This window comes from Pteropus medius, unplaced genomic scaffold, assembly GCF_902729225.1.
Source record: "Pteropus medius unplaced genomic scaffold, Ma_sr-lr_union100, whole genome shotgun sequence".
NCBI classification, from domain to species: domain Eukaryota; kingdom Metazoa; phylum Chordata; class Mammalia; order Chiroptera; family Pteropodidae; genus Pteropus; species Pteropus medius.
Window position 1 is genome coordinate 33,129,123 of NW_024351730.1, and position 22,016 is coordinate 33,151,138.

Consider the following 22,016-nt stretch of genomic DNA (forward strand, 5'->3'; position numbering starts at 1 on the left):
ATCGAGGGGGCGAGACAGAAACCAACATTTATATAAATGTGTGTCTGCATGTGCGCGTGCACCGTGCATGCATTATAATGTCAGGTGGTGGTAAGTGCCATGAAGGAAATAAAATGTGTGTGTGTATGTAGCGGGGAGGCTAAAGAATAACTGAGATAGAGGCATGCTCTTTTATGGATGATCAGGAGAAGCTTCTCTGATAGAGTGAGCAGACACCTGAAGGAAAGGATAGCTTAAGCAACAAGTACAGTGAAGGAAATGCACTGAAAGCAAGAGAACAGTAGCAATGAGTCTGAAGCAGGAGCATGTCTGACATTCTCAAGGACGGCAAGAAGATGGTGTCACTGTGTGAGTGTGATAGAAGAGGATGGAGAGCGGGAAGAGAGCCAAATAACTTAGAGCACAGTTGGTCGTTGTAAGGACTAAATTGCTCTCTAAGAAAGGCGAACAGCCATTGAAAGGTTTAAAGCAGAAGACTGACATGTTCTGGTATTTTTTCCCAATCTATAAATTATAAATTATAAAAAGGCATTCAGTGAAAAGTTTTCTTCCTACTCCTAAACCTGTTCCTCTTACTCCTACAAGAAACAACCCTTAGTAGTTTCTTGTGAATGTGTGCCGGAGCTTCTTTATGCATTTGTAAGTATATATAAAGCTTTATTGTTGTTTTTATCCTTTTTTTTTTTTACACAGACAGTAGCACCTATGCAATACTATTCGGTCCCATGCTTTTTTATTGAAACAAATGTATCTTGTTATATATAAAGTAACTTGACAGTCTACATAGCAGCACACAGAGAGCTAGAGGTGAATCCTCAAGGAATTGATGAATCTAACTTATTTAACTAATATCCTATTAATAGGCATTTGCCCACAGTGCTGCAATGACTAAACTTGTACACACATCATTCCAAATGTGTGAAGCATATCTGTAAGATAAACTCGCAAAAGTGAAATTGCTTAGTCAAAGGGCATGTTCATTTGTGATTTTGCTAGGTTCTGCCAAATTTCCCTTCATAGGGCAAGTAAGAGCAGGTGGGTCCTAGTGCACATTAGACAGATGACAGAAAGCTCATCTACAGCAACATATAGATCAGAAGAGTACATGGGCACACATGCTAGGATGTGAGTTGGGGGTGGGGTACTGGGAGTCTGTGCCAGTTTTCTTCTAAGTGCTTTATTTTCTTAGTTAATTATCAAAGCAGGTCATCAGCTGAGAGCGTGGATCAAGGAAAGAAAGATGTGATACAGTAGCTAACAGAGAGAGAACGAATGATTAGAGAAACATAGTATGATTGGGAGGCAGCATTGGCAGGCCCCTTGAAATTCAAGTATGATGGTAGAGCAAGACCAGTAGTGTGGTTTTTCTCTATGTTTAGTTGAACAGATCCAGGGGCAGAGTAGGCAGAAAGGTGGATTTAATCAGAGTTGGGGTTTCACATAGCTGGTTCAACCAGGTGAGAAAGGGCAAGTAGAAACAATATGTTGATTAAAATGATGAGCCATGGGATTTAAGCTGTGTAAGGAGGAACAGTGTAAAGGCAGATTTAAAGGATTGTTGGGATTGGGGTATTGAAAAAAACCTGAAATCTAAGGGGTGATGGTCAAAGAGTAAGATATATGAAATAGGACTTATAAAGGAAATGCAGTTATTGAGAATGAATAATAATAATGCCTGTGTAACGACCTTGGTAGTGTCTGAGGTAGGATGTAAGACAAAATCTTTGTATAATTTTTCTCCAAGCCTCATGAAGGAGGGAGAGGCAAATCAAACAGGACAGATGACAGTACATGAAATATATCAACAAAAATTTGGCATTAGGAATCAAATATATCAGAGACAAAAGTGAAATATAGAAGTCAGCACAAAAAGAAATCAAATAATTTTTAAAAAGTTCGGGACTTATAAGAGGCATACCTAAAACATAGAAATACCAAAACGTTGGAAATAAATGTTGAAAAGTATATACGATGCCACTAATATCAGACAAAGTAGCTGAAAACCATTACCAGAGATAGAGGACATTTTATAATAATGAAAAGACCAGCTTGAGAAACAGATTTGAGAACTAGTCTCCCACTTGCCATTCTCTGGCCATTGAATAAAGCTTGTACTGTTAATGCTCAAAAAAAATATAATGATATAATATAATTAATATAATATATCAGCCTATCAGGAAGATGCAAAAATTCTAAATTTGTATGGACCTAGCAACTTAACCTGAAATAATACAAATTTTAAAGTAACAGAACTTAGAAATAAATAAATTTACATTTTTAGTAGATTTTAACACAGTTCCCTCAGTAACTTATAGAAGAAATGGACAAAAAAATAAGAATTTAGAATATTTGAATAGCATGCTTAACAAAATTGGCCTAATTGACACATATATAAAACATTTCACCCAGTACCTGTAGAAGAGATGATCTTATCAAGTGCAAAGGATCATTTATCAAAAAAACAAAGCAAAACAAAACAAATGTGGGACATAAAGTAATTCTCAACAAATTTCAAAAGATTGAGATCAGAATACAATTTCTGTTTGTGATGGAAATTAGCTAGAAATAAAAACAAAAATGAAAACTTAAAAACATTAATGTTTGAAAATTAAGCAATATACTTCTAGATAATCCATCAGAGAAAAAATCATAATAAATATCATAAAATATTAACTGCAAAGTAATGAAAATACTATTTATCAGAACTTATGAGATACAGCTAAAGCTGTGCCAAAAGAGAATTTTATAGTCTTAACTACATTGGTAGAAAACAAGAAAAGCTGAAAACTAATAATCTAATTTTTCATCTCAAGAAGGTGAAAAACGACCCTAAAATTTAAGCTAAAGAAAGTAGAAAGAAGGAAATAATGAAGACAAGAACAGAAATCAAGAAAAGAGAAAGCAACCATAAGATTCAAATGATCAACAACAGAAACATTTTCTTTACATTAAATTACAAGGCCATCTTGTTGCTCTAGAAGAGTGTCTTAAACTATAAATATCTAGTATGCCAAACATGCTGATTCTTTAATTTAAAACATGAGTAATATAGGTTTACTTATCTTTATAATTTCTATACTTAATGTTAAATTTTCTTGTTTGAAGTATGCAAACTTTCTAAAAATTAACAATTATGCCACTCCAAATAATTTTGAATGCTTTTCTTCTATGAAAATATTGTCAGGTTTTTATCTCAGCATGCTGGCTTGTTGTCTGTGTGTTTTTTAAGTACCAGTGATATCAGTCAGAATTCCACTAGATCCTGTTTGAGACACTTATGGGACACGGTTGACTCCTTTGTAGCTGCTATATCTATGACTCTGAATATAAAGAAAAACTGGGTACATTACCTATTCCCTCAAATTTGAATCATTTTATTCCCAATTTTCAAGTAAAGTTAATCTGAAACCCTCATTCAGTGGCTACATGCTTAATTGAAGTTTGTGTTCCATTTTCTCTTAAGATATGTAAATGTTATTCTATCCTCTGGCTAAAAATCATTAACAGAATTCTGAATTCTTTCCTTTTTTCCTGACTTGTTGAGGCACATAATCCTTAATATTAGAAAGTCTGATTGGATTCTACAAATCTTAAGGCTGTGTCTGAATTTATTTACAGCGTACAGCCACTAGCAATTTGTTTAATGGAGGAATTGGAATGTGTTATGCACAAATGGTGGATTCCATAACTGTATTTTATTCTCTTTGACATGCCATATTTCCAGCATGTCATGACCCTTTTTTTTTAGTTCTTACTCCTCTAGGACAGTGAAGACTAAAAAGAATTAAACCACCGGGCACTGACCACAGAACTAGTCCTAGAAGTTGGGTGTTCACACCATGAAAAATAAACACGGCCCATCATTGTTGACACTAATTGTGTCCTTCACTATGTCTTCTCAGAAGAGAAGCTAAGAATAAAATTGCCATGAAGGATGAGCGCCTTCTCATCACTGGGGGTGGCCTCGTTAGGACAGGGTTGAAGTTCAATTCTAGCCCGGTTTAGGATAAGTACACATGGCCAAGGCCTGTGCTATTCCTAGTGTGTGGAAAAGGCAAATGAGATAATCTCCTGGGACATCGCTAGATGACTCAGCAGCAAATCTGTTTGCAAAAGTTGAGAGAAAGTAGAATATGCCAAAAATAGGCAAGAGGAGACTCCATGACATTACTCCAAATTTTCTTTTATGACACATAACTATCTGTGATATGTCATCACTTAACATAGTTTAATATACTTCCAGATTTATAAATTATTAACTTTTTGAATACTTAATCAGACAGATTAGTAAAACGTGGTATTGGTCAGTCACCCACAGAGTAAGTCCGATTTAGCAGGACCATTTAACTCTCACACATTTCCCTACATCAGCTTTACTAGTAACAAAGTTGATATTTAGACTTCCATATACCCAAGGCCGGTTTCATGGGCTTGCCACCTGAGCAGTAACACAGGGCATGCTTAGAAGGTCTCTGTGCTTACTTACTTGTCCCTGGACTTAAGTTTAATGCTCGGCTCTCCCTGTCTTGAAATTCTTAATTATTATTAAACAAGAGGCTCACATTTTCATTTTGCACTGGGCTTTGTAAATTATGAAGGCTGTCTTGCATATAACATCTATTAGCTTTTACTTCTTCACTTGTTCTACTTAGGTGAGAAAGAGGGATGCTATTTACTAAGTAACTCCTCCAAATCCTAATACATCAAATCATATAAAGTAAGATTTTTTTTAAGTAATAAAAGGCATGATTTGTGGAATTGCATAATTATACCACATAATATAGAAACTAAATTTATTAAATCAAACTATTGGCAAAATAAGGAAAATGTGGTAAAAATATGATTATAGTTAAAAACTTGAATAACTTCTCTAGAATAAGATGGTTATTTATAGCCAAAAACATTAAACAAGGACATAGAGAAATTGAATATCCCTTTAGTAAAGATTTACATTTTTGTTTTCATCTATGGAACATTTACGAAAATTGTGTACTTAGTCACAAAGAAAAATTTAAAACCTAAAAATTTGGGATTTTATAGTTTACATTTGATTAGCACAATCCAATAAAATTAGAAATAAATTGTGAAACAGGCTCCCACCAAAAATTAAAGAGGTGAATTAAAGAATTAAATGGGGGAGAGTAATAATACAAAAAGTAATAATACAGTAAAATCCAGGAGACAATATCAGTCTATAGAGGAAAAAAGAAAATGCATTTTTATAAAAATGAACCAACAATGGCTTTGGAGAAAATAATTACAGCATAGATTAAGACAAGGTGTTGGTAGCTATAATAAAAATGTCCTAGTAAAAGGCATGCAATAGATAAAATGGGCAAGAAATATATATATATATTAACTTATAATAAACCCAAATATCCCACAAATATGGAAAGACGCTCAAGTTTACTGGTAGTTAGTGATATACAGATGAAAGTAATAATGAGTATTATTCCACACCTACAAAGATATAATAAAAAGGGCTCTCTCAGAACTGCTGGTGGAATTGTGCATTGCTACTGCTAAAGCAATCTGACAACGTATGTTGAAATTTTTAAAATAATGTATATTCTTTGATTCAGTACCACTCCGGAGAATCTATCTCATATAAATTAAGCCAGTAGCACATAATAACGTGTATGAAGGAGTCTATTATAGCTTCATTAATAGTGGGCAGAGAATAAATAAATGGAAACATAGTGAATAATCATCAATTGTGGTATAAATTATGCCACATTCACACCATGTGATATTTATTAACAAAATAAATCAGAGCTAAACAATTGACTTGAGGTGATATCCACAAGGTATTTGTTGTTGAGTAAAATGTATAAGACGGGTGGTTGTACAGATATTCATTCTATAATTTTTGTAAAAGAAAAATGATAAGGAAAACATGTGCTTTCTATAGTAAATAAATGTCTGTATGTGATTCAGTAACCATGGTGATGAAGTGGAAAGATGCCAATTAAGTTGTTATGGATGAGAGAATGATATGTATGGGAGAGGGAACAGGTTATGAGTGTAAGGAAAAGGGAAAAGGAAGGCCAAAAATGCAAAAAAAAAAATTGTAACTAGCATTTATAATACAATCTGCATTATGCATTAATGTAAAATTATTAGCATATATAACAAATAAAAATTTTAACCTATAGAGGACCGGGCCTACTGCCCACATGCAGGTCTTCCTAGAGAAATCCCAACTCTAGGCAGAACACAGCGTTAATTCCTCCTCAAAACAGACCCAACGTCTGCCTCATTTCCTTTTTCTGAGTTTTTAGTTCCAACATAAGCTGGTTTTGAATTTCTGCATAGGCAGGAAATGAAATTACCTCCAGGAGGTGGAAATAGTATGAGTGAAAAAAAAGTGTGAAGCGTTTAATAGTATGGAGTTTCATTTTTGAAATAATAAAAATGTTTGAAACTACATAGAGGTGATGGTTGTACAATATTGTGAATATACTAAATCTCACCGAATTGTATACTTTAAATGATTAATTTCATACAAGGTAAATATTACCTCAATAAAAAAAGTGAGAAGGATAGTTATGGACAAATATATTGTGGGGTGCTATTTCTGAATTTAATCCAAGTGCCACAGTCATTTGGAAGCTATGCCAAACATGTAGACAGCTGTGAGATCATCTATTTTAATTATATTCCTAGTTTACTTTTGAAATCCATTTCTTGAATCTTCTAAAGATATTAACTCACCTTCATTGGCACAAACTGTAGTCAAGTGATTAAAAGATGTATAACCATCTCTTCAGTGTTAATGTATTCAGCTAATAGGTTCTAAATATTCCAGGATACTGTAGGATCCTTCTGCAATATAAACTCCTCATTAATCTTTTTCTGTAAAGCCATATATTAGCCAATTGCCCTGAACCCAGAAGCAAACTTCCTGGCACTTACTTTGTTTTGTAGTTCAAGACATATTCTGGCACTCCTGGTGATCAGATATCTAGAAAGACTTATGGGAATAAGCACAGACTGCAGAGGTAAAAGTGTGTGTGTGTGTGTGTGTGTGCGCGTGCACGCATGAGAGAGAGAGAGGGACGGAGGGGGAGAGCATGTTCATATCTATGGCCACTGAATAGTACCTTCAGCGCTACTTACCTCCAAGCCAATTGGATATTGTTCTCTCCAACCACTGCATTAACTTAAAGCACTCCTCCTACACAAGCTCTACAATTGCCAAACTATAATTGTCCTCATGATACTTCTTGGCTCCCAGTCTAGTCCATTGTCTTAAACACAGATAATTTCCTGGGGAAATTTATTTTACACATCAATTATCTACCATAACTCAACTAGAAAATGTAGCTTGCCTAGGGGCTAATTATAAGGGGAAAGCTAGTGCAAATGGAAAACTAAACGCTATTTATTGATTCAACATCTCCCATCCTGGTCCTTGGACTTTCTCATTTTTCCTAATAGTTTTGTCCTTTTGAGCTTCCCAATACAGTTTTGATTCCCTTGGTTAAAACCCTTTATTCCATATTTGTATCATCCTTGCTTCCATTTGCTTTTACCACATTCATCTTACATCCTGACAGTTCTAGATCCAACTTTACTATCTGGCTTCTCCATTCTTATATCTGGGTTTTGAATGCTTCTGGAAAAGGTAACACGAAAGTATAGATTGGTGTCATTACAACTCATGAGTCTATGTTAGGTGTATGTCCAGTGTTAGAATTGGAGTTGGGTTTTGGGTAAATGAGGTATATCCAAATTGAGGATAAAGAAGAGCAGAAATCAAGAATCTTGAGGAGCAAGCTAGTTTGCAGCAAGGAGAAGAGATCACTTTTTATGGAAAGAGAGTTATAGACTGAGAAAGACAGGGAGGCTGCCCTGACATTGCAGTTTCACTCTGTTGCTCTACAGCTCCTTTTTTTTTTTTTTTTTTTTTTGATGTAGCTTGAGAGGATTTTTGTTCCTTGAGAACAAATGATGTCTCACAAAATATGGACCCACCCTTCCAGACACTGGTTTCTATACCTGTCAGGCAGACCATGCCTTAGTTCATTCTATACCTGCCAGGCAGACCATGCCTAAGTTCACCCTGCTGGACTATATGGTTTCCACTGGCCAGAACTTTCTCAACTAACTCAAGTATTTGTGTTGTGATATAACTTTTGAAATGTGTCTTTTCAGGATTGTCTCTCTAGATTGCAAGTTCCAAATGGCATCCTTGATTTCTTTTTATGCCCTCGAATGTCAGCCTAGAATTCTGTGACCATTTATAGTAGATGATCTCTAGATACTTGTTGAATGAACAAACAGATGAATGATTCATTATTAGTCTTCAGAAATATGATAATAGCAAGAATCTCTAGAGTCCTTGGACATTCAGAAAGAATAAGAAATGAAAGAGAGGGAAGCCCAAATGAAGGAAATAGTGGTGTTATTTCTGCCAAGATTTGAAGGAGGACCAGGAGAATGGGCCGACAGAATGAGCCACTCCTGAGGCCAGAACACGAAGCAAGCAGGAGTGGTCTTCCAGCGCTCCAGGTCTCCTCATTCCATCACCCCTTCTGACCTGCCATTGACATTTGGAAAATACCAAAATAAAACTGAACAGAAATACTTAATTATATTTACATTTTTAAGGCAGGGGAAAATATCTTGGCAGAGTTGAACATCGTGTTACCAGTAACCTTACTACCTGCAATCTGAAAGACATCACATTAGTTTATTTTGTTTTGTTTGCTTTGCTTATTTCTGGAGCTGTGGTTTCTTTTTAGAATAGCTCCAGGGTGGAAACATGTGAATACTCCTGAGTTATTAAAACAACCACTACAGTCTTCACATTCAAACATGGCAAATATAAACGGTGACTCCTATTTCATCAAGCTATGAAAATAATATTCGGGGGAAGAAAATAAGAGGAAAGAAGCTTCTACAAACTTGTAAGAAATGCCTTAAAGTGATCCAACCATCTGCTCTTCAAAGTTGGGTATCTAAAGAGGGACAACATGAAGCCACACCTTCATTTGACTAAATATATGGTTTTAAGACACTAACCTTCTCATTTACAGGTTTCTGCTTAAATTTTCAACCACAGATTAAGCACAAAACTTTGCGGTTCACGAGTTAACAACATGCTACCAAGAAAACTTTGCTCCATGGGTGTTACTCTTGAGATTCTTAGAAATGTCAGAATATAGTGGTCCCCCTTCCCCACAGAGTGACCCTTTGGGTTTGAAAGCCGTTGGTTTGTTAATGGTTGGTTTCAGGCTACAGTATTCCACAAACCGTTTTGTTCTTTTTCTATGGTCTATGAATGATGTGCCTCAAGAAATGGTGGCTGATATTTTTTTCATTTTCCTCCCTAATTTTCTCACTAAAATGTTTAATTAGTGAAAAGGCAACATATTTGTAGATATAATAAAACAGTAGAGGAGTGTTTTAAATATGCACAACATGTTATATTTAGATATATACACTCATGTACACATATATACATATTTAAAGGATACTTTAAATTTATATACATGTGATTCAGAAAAGTTATATTTCTCTATGGTATGAAAGTGAACTGACATATGAACAACAAATTATTTGAGCTATTTCAAGATAAAAGAAAGATATTATGCAAAAATTATGAAGTAGTGTTTAACATTACATTTAGGTAATTAAAGATCCAAGAAGTAAAATATATTGAAAGCTTATAATAGCAGATACTCTATATGTAGTATCTTACTTCTAATAAGGACTTTAAAATAGGTATCATTATCCCCATATTAAAAATATAAAAACTGAGGCTCAGAGAAGCTAAAATAAGTTTTAAATCTAATAAAATATGCGTGAATAGTTATGTAACAAGTTCTAAATTCACTATTTGCTCTTTCGACAATATTTAAAGGTGATAATGTAATGAAAATCAATTACACAGTATTTTGAATGACAAGTCTAACGATCTGTAGTCAATTTTGGTTTCCAAAATTCTTAAGAGAAATTCCCGAACCAGCAATAAATGGATGCTGAAATGAAAGGTCCTGAAATCAGGAGAACAAAAGAAAAGGAAATGTACCTCAAAGGGCTATAGAATTATGAAAAATAACTATGACAAATAATATGTGTGAAAAAATTTTTTATAGAGTCATTCAGTAAATTGAGTTGTAAACAAAAATAATTAAATATAAAAGTTAATTTAAATTAAAAATAGTCCTGTGTTTTACTACATTTAACACATCTAACAGGTACTATCAGTAAAAGTTGGCCATCTAAATAAATGGAAATGTAAGTTATTAGGGACCAATAATTTCTAGTTACACCTGAAATGCTAAATACATTTCCCATACTCTTAAAGTTAAAATAATAAGTGAGATCTCCATTCCCACACACATTTTCAGGAGATATATTGTCCAAGTTTAAACTACAGTGGCAGCAGTATTTGCTAGACCTCAATGCAAGCATAAAAAATTTTCATATTTCAACATTCATTTAATAACAACAAAAATTTATTTAACTGAATTTTAATGGAAGCAATTGAGAAGCTTCCACTTAACTTTCAATTGAAAGTGATTAATCTATAATTTAATGATAGGCTAAAAGAAATATAAAGAGATGAATCTAATAGATTTTTATAAATGTCTTCCATGTGATTAATATGCCCAACTAAAATCACATGCTTATAAATTGATATCAGTACTTGGTAGGACCATGATATGTGAAAAGATGAAATGTGTAAAAATATCATGTCATTAACAGATGCACCTTTACAATTCATTTCAATGATAGAGAACGCTAACGTTGAACATTTTACAACACCTAAGGGAAGGATGTGTAATTTTTTTCAGAAAAAATATGTAACTTTTGTCAGATGTAATTGACATTGATTTGGAGATTAAGAGGTAAATTCTTATCCAATCTGAAATCTTTGTTCTTTAATTAAAGTATTTGGTCCATTAATAAATAATGTAATTATTGATGTATCAGGTTTATAACTATCCTTTTAGAGGTTTTATTTTTTTTGGTCCTATATTCTTTTCTATCTCTTTTCTTGCCCTCTTTTGGATCAATCAAGTTTTTTTTTTATTATGATTCAATGTTTTTATCTATAAGTTTGTTAGTTACATATCTTTTGATATTTGCTAAGTGGTCACCCAAATAAATATGTCTCCTTGATTTATTAAAATTTGGTATTTTTACCCCTTCCCAGACAATATCAGGACCTTGGAATGTTTTAAATTCATTTATTTCTTATCCATCTTTGTATTGTTATCATGCATTTTATTTCATATATATTTTGAACTTTCTAAGACAATGTCATTATTGTTATTACTTTTGATAGTCAATATTAATTTAAATTTATTTCCCCTTTCCATTGCTCTTTATTACTTCCTGTAAGTCCATGTTTTCTTTCTGGCTAATTGTTTTTCTTCTGTCAGGACTAAGACACCCATTCCCTCAGCTGTCAGAAGTGTTGCTTGCTGACAGTTTACAGTGGAGTCCCTCTGCAAGAATGGCTCTCAGCTGAAGGAAATTGCTCCTCCAAACTTACATCCACCGCTAGAGGCAGCCTACATTCAAATACTGGTCAAGAAAGAGTAGGAAAGAAATGGTGTAGATGATAGAGGCTCTGTTTATTCTTCTGGCAACCAAATCAAAGTTGTGACAGAAACAAGGAGCAGCAGCAAGGGAAAATCGCCTGGGATCTAGATGAACAAACCATACAACTACAGAGAAATTTAAGAAAGCAACCTGCAGGAGCAGAAGGTAGGACGGGGTGAGGACGTGGGGCTGCCCGGTCCCAAGTGGCTGAGTGAGAGACGAAGGCACAGCAGCGGCAGTGGCAGTAGCAGATGCCTCTTAAAGGGGCTGTGTCCATGAGCAGATTTTCGCGGTGGTGGACCAGCTCACTCTGAGCACCGGTGCCAGTTAGGCTGCGCATAGAGGGCAACAGGAACTTACAGGAAGACATTGTCGGAGTGAGGACCAAGGTGAGACTCACTCAGTACAGAAGTGCCCGCAGTATCCATTATTCCCTGTTGAGCCCTTCCCCCTCCCAGTGTGCCACCATAGTCGTGAAGTCATCAAACTGAAACCCCACCTACCCCAACTTGGGCCCCACCCAAGCGACATCCAGGTTTATCTTCAGCAAGTCAGGTGTTCTTTGCTGAGACTCACACTGGTAGAGGCAGCTGGCCTCAGTTTCTAGTGTGGCCTTTTGAAGCAACTATAAGCACAGCATCTGTGGATTGCTTGTTGAATCTGTACAGGTGGCCCTGGAGGGGTAGAGGCTTGGGCTAAGTTTGGCTTGCAGCTGAATCCCTCTCAGGACTGTGCCACTGGATACCTACTTCACAAATCCACACTAATAAGACCGGGAGACTTAGGAACTTTGCTTAGTACACAGACACGGAAAGACAGCCAAAATGGGAAGACAAAGAAGCAGAAGCCATATGAGAGAACAGAACAGAGATCCAGATATAATGGAGTCAAGTAATCTAACAGATCCAGAGTTCAAAACACTGGTTATAAAGATGCTCAATGAACTTTTGAGAAGTGTAGATAAATTCAGTGAGAACTTCAATGAAGAGATAAAAAACATAAAAATGGAAATGGAAATTATAAAAGGGAACCAGTCTGAAATGAAGAACACATTATCTGAGATGAGAAGTATATTAAATGGAATAAACAAAGGAATAAACAAAGTGAATAAAAAAGAGGATCAAATGCCTTATCTAGAGAACAGGAAAGCCAAGGATATGTGATCAGAACAGCAAGAGATAAGATGCCAAGACTTTAAAAATAAGGAGAATGTGGGACACAGTTAAGGATCCAAATATCTGTCTGATCAATGTAACTGAAGAAAAAATCAAGATGTTGAATAGCCTAGTTATGAAGAAATAGTGTACTATATACTTGAAACTAATTAAAATTAAAAAAATACAATAAAATTTTTTTTAAAAGATAAAGAAAGAGTAGGAGAACAAAGACTTAGTCCCCTTGCCTTAACTCAGGGAAACAGTGAAAGGCTATGGCTCAACTTCTCTAGCCACCCAATTCTGCTTCTTTCCATCACTTTCAAGTGTTAATCCAGCAAGCACTACCTTTATGCATCCTACATGTAAATCTCCGTAGGGGGTGGGTAGTCCAGGTGATCTGAATGCAGTTCTTTAATTTATTGCCATTAGTTGTTCTGTAGCCCACACTTGCTCTTTCTACGTCTTGATTTTGAATTCAGATCTTCTTTAGGATTTCCTTCAAAAGAAATGTTATTAACTCTTATTTTCTTTTTTTGTTTTCTATTCAAATTGATCCTACCTAATTTCAATCTTCTAGGAGTTCTTTGGAATTTTTGATTGACTAATGGCACATTTTCCCCCTCCACACTTTGTTTATGTACTTTTCAATAAGTTTAAATCACACAGAGTCTATATCCAACGGCTTTGGAATTGGCACAAACCATGCCATTGTTTCCATGACAAATTATTCTTTGCCACCAGAATTCGCTGTGTTGTTCTTTGTATGCATCAGCATATCTCTTGCCTAGAGAGAATTCAGTTCCATCTCAAGCATAAACACCTTCAACTTTAAGAAGACTTTTGTGATCCCTTTGGTTCTGAAGACTCTGCTTATAGCCAGATAACAAATGGCCTTGGACATATCTGTTATTTGAATCTTTTTCTCAGCAGGCCTCCATAGACTCCAAGATGGTAGGAAAAAAAAAAAACTGATGAAACTCTTTTTATAGCACTGTTGTTATTTTCTTTTTTTCCAAAAGAACTCATATTTCAGTGGAATTTTAAGAAGAAATAAAGAAGACAAATATATTCAGTCCATCATCAAAAAATGTAGTCCAGTCACTATCTTGAGCTAGAAACTTTTTTTTTCTGTAATTTTTTCCCCTCCAAACTTTGAGGTTTTATAGAAATGCCAAAAAGCTTTATGAAGTTTTAGATGAGAGCCTTATTATATGTTTTAATGTATTGATTTTCTCATTTCATTTGACTAATATTTTGAACTATGTTATTTAGAAAATTAAAAATAAAAAATCATCCTGTTCATATACTTATTTATGTTGTCTTCTCCCTTTGCATTGCAATGTCAAAATAAATAGAATTCAATAATTGCAAGAACAAATTTAATGAAAAACTATTCTCTATATACTTATATATTCCATATATCTAATTTTTAATACAGAATTTTAGGCCCTGTATACAGAATAGGTATTTATTATATAATTATTCAAAAGAAGTGGAGGGCCTTAATATGTGAGGCCTTTTAACAGAGAACAAACTCTGATAATATTTAATGCTGCTAAGGATTCAGTGACAGGCATGGTAATATGATATTTTGTAAAGATTTACATTGGTTCACATTGGTTCATATAATCAAATTTGAGAACTTAAAAATGTTCATAACTTTTTATATAATAATTCCATTTCTGGAAATCATTACTGAGGAAATGGTCAGAAATTCTATCAGAGATATGAATATAGAAAGACTTTTCAGTCATTATATGTTATAATAAAATTATAATGATAAACTAAACATCCAATAATAGGAATAAATAACTATTATACATAAATGTAGAAGAATATCATGCAGCCACAAAAAATTAGGCTTTAAAATAACTTTTTAAATAATGTAGAGAAGCAATGGAAATATAACCATATGTTATATGGTTATGCAGTGAAGGAGAAATGGGATTCAGAGAGATTCCCAGTGTATTTCAACTACATCAGTCACTAAAAGAATGAAAGTTTGTCTACTCTCACACAAAAAGATTAGCTTTGGTCATTGCTAATGTTGGCGGTTCCCCCTGAGAGCTATAATCAATGCTGGATTTACTCAACAGTTATGCTAAGCATATGCTTACAACACCAGAGGGAAGGCACCAAAATCATTTTTTGAAAGAACATGATATTTCAAATTTTGTTAAAACTGCATTGAAATAAACATCATTGAAAAATTGGTTTGTTGAATTATCTTATAATTATATAGTTTTTTAAAAATTAATTTTATACAAGGGCCACATTAATCTTTTCAGGAGTTCTGTTACAAACTTCTTTGCTTTGTTCATATTTTCTTCTTTGCTTTGGCTGTCAAAGTAGCACAGAGCTAAACTGAGTAGCTTCTCTGAATCTGGGTTATTAACAAGGTGGGAATTATCAATTTATGTTTGCACTTTCATGCACTACATCAAAAGTTTGACTTATGCATTTTCAGAGTGTATCCTGGGATTTCCTGTTTGATGGGAGAGCAATTTACCAGCTGAGTCAATGGGCTGTATATGAAATACAGAAGAGGAGCTTTTCTTGAGAAAGGGGGCTGTGGGAGTCCTATAAGACATATGAGTAGCTATTGAGGACAGGAAAAGGCAACTAACATTTGTTGAATGTTTGGCATTACCAAGCATTACCAAACATAGTTGAATACCAGGCATTACCAGCTGATCACCAAACTGGTTTCCTCTTCTTCCTATGCTTATAGCTACATCATAATTCCCAGCTTCCCTTTGAAATATGGTGTTGCCAAGTGACTGAATTATAGCCAGTGGAAATAGAGTGGAAATAATGCATACCATTTTGAGTTCTGGTCTCCTTCAAAATAAAATGTCCCACAGTATAATCCTCTCTCTTTTCCTCCATCTGCTAGTTGGATGCTTATGGCCAGTGTAACTTAGAAGCCCACATATTGAAGACAGAGAGCCTCCATCTGCCTGAGTCTATGGGATGGTATGGAGTAGAAACCCCAATCCTACCACCAGCCAGAAAAACCCAGAATGGGATTTTATGTGTTAAGCTACTAACATTAGAGGTGTCTATCTCACAGAGTATGTTTAATTTATTGCATAAACTTACCTTATGTAAGCTCAACCACAGAATCACAGAAAAACAATACAATTTTTTTAAAAAAATTTAAATCATCCCACTCTCTGTAGTATATGAGTACTCAAACTACAGCCTCATTGTATTTTGTCTAAGTATGGTATCTCTGATTACACTGTATACAAAATAAATTTGCTATAAGTTAATTATAGTTATTGACATATAGAGATTATTTCATGAGAGTTTAAAATGTTTTTTGCAATTATTGTGAATTGAATGACAATTGACAAATTAGCCAACATTAAATCCAGTTATACATTAAATAAATAGTTACACCGAGTGTAAGTAAAAGGGAATATAGAGTAAAGAAGAGGCAGTAATGAAATATTATTTCTTAGCAAGAATGTGTTTTAGAAAATTGTAATTTTTTTTCAGATTTTGGGACAATGGCTAGATTCTTTCTTAAAACATGAATTTTATTTTAGGAAACAAATGAGGCAAAAAAATTTTCCCACTAGTGTCATGAAAGAGCTTCATCAGCTTCTGAATTTTTTATGCCTTTCTTATGATTAAACACAGTAAGGTGTTTAGTTTTTTCCATTAGATCCATTTTCTCTGTCATCATCTTTGCTCCCATTCCCCATCCTGCTACCCCACTTCCCCTGGTACTATGCTTGTAACTCCATGGGCTCCTGAGCCTGACAGTTGGTCCTCTTGTAATCCAGTGCCTCACTCGATACACTTTTCTGCCTTCTCTGCAGTCCTTTAGATTTCATTGTTCTAAAGTAACCTGCTCTAGTTCTGAATATAATTTACCACCTAATTTAAAACATCCAAATCCATAGGAAACTTTTGTCTCTCATGGTGGCCAACACTCCTTCCACCGCAAAGACCAATTTTGGTCTCTCATGGGCGGTGGCATCTCACTGTTTCACACAGTAGCACCAACAGATGCAAAGACTCTGCCAATTTACCTTAATAAAGTATGAACTTGAATACGGAGCAAGAACTTTTCGGCTATAATAGGAAAACATAATTACAAGGAGGACTTGGCTCTGGTTTTGAATCAGCCTGAAATTATAGGCAAGTCCCTTAACTCCCCTCCCCCATCCTAAACATAAAGCCACAAGATCTAGGGAGGACGTTATCTCCTGATGCCAGCTCATCAAATTTAAATAAAAACAAAGAGTTCCATGTGTTTTAAAAGATTCTTCTAACATTGTAGAATTAAATCACAAAACTTGAATTTTAATGTGTTCTCCAGTCTACCATCTCACAATTGAACTTACTTTTTTTTTTTAATATATTTATGACTATTGGAATAACGAATCTGGCTTATTTTGGCTGTTATTTAATTTTATACTTCTATCAAGGAGTGATTGTTTCTTGGCTGTTAGATATTTCTTTGTAAAATTAGAAAAAAAATCACATTTTTACATAAAGAGATTACCAAAAGAGAGACTTTGACAGACCTCAAGGGAAAATAGGCATTTAAAAATTTTTGATGGTGATAGTGACTATAGTGACAAAAGATCATGTTTTCCAGAGTTGTTAAATTTCTTGTGTAATCTGATTTATCTATGACTTGACCTATCATTTAGTTCATCATCACTTTATTCCATCTGATTTTATTATAAATTTAAAAATTATTTTTAGATTTTAAAAATTAAGGAGAGACACGTCATCTTTTGCCTCTTAGCATGGCTGTGCCTGGGAATACAAAGATATGGATGACCATCTTGAGTTTAAAAATCCCTCTAAGAAATGCATTATTTAAGCATTTAAATTTTTGAATCTAAATAACTATTATTTTATTCTCTGGGGTAGTGGGTAGGATAAGGAGGAGAAAGAAACATCACTAGCCCAAATTCTAGTATAGAAGGAAGACTTCACGTTCAGTAACAAGTCACATACAAGAAAAGTAGTCATTCAGTTACCCAATGTTTAATAAGTTCTTTCTAAATGCGTAGTACCATGAGAGCAATAGAGTTGTTTGAGAACAGAATAAGAGCAATGACTTAACTATAAAACATCAAAAGAAAAAGAAAAAAACCCTAAAACCAGAAATCTTTGGGACAGAGGATCTAGATGAAAACCCAGGTAGGGGGAAAAATCAGCTGCAAGAAAATAAGGCATAGATAGAGATTATTCCTCTAAAAGAGAGAAACTTGTTTGGAATGCTCTAGGCCAGAGTTATCCCTACAAACTCACCCTGGATACATTTAAGCAGAAAATACCAACGTGATTCCCAACAAATGTCCACTGAGTGACCAGCCGTCCTCAGATGTCAAATGTGCTATAACCTTTACAGTTAGTGCTGTGGAGTGAGCCATATCATACAAAATTACAACAGACCACAAGTAAAGACTGGCAGTGATTTGTTTTTTGTGGAATCACAAGCTGTTATTATTGCAGGTCATTGCAGAAGGTCCGAGGCAATGGAAAACCTAAGAAACACCAAAAATATAACCCCAGCTAGTAACTAAAAGACTATATTTGTCAGTTGTGGAATCCTTGAAATGATGATTTCTGACAACATATTTCTCAGTTCTTCACTAAAGAATGTGCTGATTTGATAAAAATATTAGGCATTTTAACACCACAAGTGAACATTCATGAAACGTTCAGGTTATTCACAAAGTAACTGAATAATTAAATAATAGCATGAGCTAGCAGTTTCTCTAGTAAGTAAAAATTTTTGTTTCTAACTAAAAACACAGATAGGGTTAAAGAAAAATATTTTTTTTTTAAAAAAGAGCAAGATCAAAATTATCCCGCAGTCTTTCCATATGTAGAAAAGAATTTTGTTTGTTCTTTTCTTAACTGTGGCTGATACAGATATAGACACCGTAGCCTTCTAGAAATCATTATAAATTCCCCTTTCCAATTCTTAGATATTACAATGGTTTGTGGCCCTTTGAAGCTCAACTCTGTCCAACAAAATCTTATTCCTTAGTATTAAATTCTCTCCTTAGGAAGACATGAAATTAAATTTAATTTTTCTCCTTAACAAGAGATAAAGGGGGAGAAAAAGGTTAGAAACACTGTGATAGATGGCTTTCATTTATTCTTTCTTGGTTAATCAGACATTATTTCAAGAATATTTATGAAATAAATGCACTGTGGTGAGTGATTGGAGACATAATAGTAAATAAAACCCTGTCCCTATGCTTAAGGACTCCCAATCTACTCAGAGGGCACAAGAGATAAGCAGCCAGTCACAGTAGAGAAGGCATAGGAGTGCCTTGGAAACATAAAGAAGAGGTACTCAGCCCAGCCAAGGTGGGAATAGGAATCAGAATGGGCTTCCTAAAGGATTTGACTTAAGAACTGAGTACCAAATGACAGATCAAAGATAGACAGACAATGACAGCATGTGCAAAGACTCTGAGAAAAAGGCATGAGATGCAAGAAAGGAAATGAAATATTTTAGTACAACTTGAGCGCAGTGTGAGGCAGGAAGTGTAACAGGTAGGACTGGTGTCATAGGTAAAAGCCAGATCCTGAAGCACCTTCTATGCAACTCTGAGAATTTTAAATTTTATACTGAAGGTATTAGAGCCATGGAAGATTTTAGGCAGAGATTGAGAATATATTATTGGTATTTTAGAAGGTTTATTTTGGCCATGGTGTGAAATACAAATTGGAGAGAAAGACAGTAAAGAGGTTCTTATAATAACGAGTATGACAACAATGGCTTCAAGTAAGAAAACAGTGGTATTGGGGGAGGATAGAAGTAATACTCAAGGGGTGTAGAATTAATAGGAATTGACAGGACTACCTTGATATGGGAGTTGGTAAGAGACAGGTGATAAGAATGACATCGGATTTCTATCTTGAGCAACTAGACAAGAAAAAAAAAGAAGGAAGGACAGTTGGGAACTTGAGGTAATTTTGGAACTTCCAGGTGGAGAATTCCATTACATGTTTGATATACAACCTTGAAGTGCAAGAGGAAAATCCATATTAAAACAAAACAAAACAAAACAAAACAGATGGGCAAGTGAAGTCATGGGAATGGAAGAGATCATCCAAAGAGACTCTGGAGAATAAGAATGACAGAACCTTGAGAACATGAATATCTAAAAGACAGCTGGAGGAAGAGTAGCACATAAAAGTAGTCAAGAAATAGAAGACAGGGAGGGGAGAGAAAACCAGAGAATGTAGCACCACACATGTGGTAGGTAGCTAGAACTTTTGGAAGAAAACAGTCCATGGCATTAACTGCTATCTACATCACCTAGGAAAGTGACTGAAAAGTGCTCATTCCAGTTAATGAGAAAAAACTCATGGGCTAACCAGAATGAAGTCATTGATAACCTTTACGTGACAAGTTTCCACCTAGTTGTGAGGGCAAAGGCTGTATTGCAATGGGTTGAGAAGTGAGTAGAAGGTGAAGAAATTGGGTCATTAAATGTTGGAAACTCTCAAGAAACTTGGCAATGAAGACAAAGAGAGAAATATATGAGTAGCTGGGTAAGAATGCGTATGAATGAAGGAGGGTGTTTTTTTTCTTTGTTTTATGAAAGAGACTTGAAAATTAAATGTCAATGAAAGAGAGCCAATAGGGAGAAGTAGATGGTAGAGAGAGAAAGTACCTGAGAAGGCTATAGAGAGATCCAACCATATTTAACTTTCATTCATACTTTATAAAGATTTGGAGGGAGAAAAGCAAATTCAGGACCTTTCCTTTTGAGACAGAACCACATCACAAAAAAGAGTCTGTAAGTCTTCTGCCCTTAGATCTACTATCTCTAATAGCATTGTGTGTTCACCTTTGCCTTCTCTTTTAGAAAGGGCAAAAAATCAACTTATACCTCTCACTAATGTTCACCTGATATCAGATTCAATGAGAATTTCCAATCTTGTGTAAATAACTATAGACGTGGTTTTCCTGACTCCATACACAGCAATTTAAATAGATACAGTCCCTGCTCTCCAGAAACTCACAATAAAAAACAGATGACATGGACACACATCCACCACCACCACTACCACATGAGGACACAATATTATAGTAAGAGAACATGATAGTTCTTAAATAAGAATTTATATTAGGTACAAGTTTGGTATTTGGTATTTCTGGCTATGGAATACATGAAAGTTTTGCTGGGAAATTGGGTAGGGTTAAGAAAAGCATTACTTTACTTTCACATAAACAGAGGAGGCCTGGGAGGGAAGAGAGGAGAGAGAGTTTGACTAGATTATAAACTCAAAGGGAAAAAAATCTGTCTCTTGTATCCTCCACTACCCAGGCTTACGAGAGCTTAAAAAGCAACAGCAATTGACTGATTATATGAAGTCCTAGATCCAGAGACTTATTGATGGATAAACTAGGCAAACATTGAACAAGTAAGCCTGGATAGAAGGCAGAATGCATGCTGGAACTCAGAGGGTTAAGGGTATATAAATCCTTAGGTTAGCTAGAAAGGTTTCTGGTGATGGAGTTATCAAAACACAACCAGGCTGATGGTGAGGCGGAAGAATATGGTAAAAGTGAGGGTTAGTGCACAAACTAGACACTATCTGTTGGTTTCAGAGAGAAAAAGTGGATGCAGAAGATATAGAATAGTAGAAGAATTTAGCAATACGTAAAGTACTGGCATAGCCGAGATTTTAGCCTTTTTCTTATGGAGGGGAAGAAATTTTGCAATTTGTTCCAGAAAATTCCAGGTTATTAGAATATGAGCAGCAAAGAGTTTGACATGAAAATATATTTTTAAAGTATTTACATTTCAGGCTCTGCTGTTCATAAGTCCTTATATAAAGCATCTTGAAATGTATTCTAGCAGACAAGAAGTAATACATGATATTGGAAAGGAAAGTTGGGGTCAGACTTTTTAGGATGAGACAGTTTTAGCCCAGGTCAAAAGCCAGCAAGAGACAGCATCAGGACTTCATGTCAATTTTTGATTTTAAATCCGGTGGTCATTGAATTGTTTGGAAAGGGAAATGGGCGATATGCTCACAATTATAATATTACTACTTTAATCTGTCAAGAAGTAATGAGGAATTGGTAAGAAAGCGGGGATAAGTAGGATTCCAAAGTAACTGTGGAAGTGGTGTTAATAGGACTTGACAACTGAGACTATGTGTCAGGAAAGAAAGAGGGATACATTATGAGTGAGAGCTTCTCCCAGAAATGACTCATTACACAGTGCAACTTGGTGTGGTATGCCAATGAAATGAATGTGTATTCATATGCCATCTAATAGCATTAATTAATATCAA

The 22,016-nt window shown here is 34.9% G+C and overlaps 1 long non-coding RNA gene across 1 annotated transcript in view; it reads right to left on the bottom strand.

Moving 5' to 3' along the window:
• Nucleotides 1–22,016, bottom strand: part of LOC120588301 (uncharacterized) — a 69,187-nt gene that overhangs the window by 760 nt on the left and 46,411 nt on the right. The gene's annotated exons all lie outside the window — the stretch shown is intronic.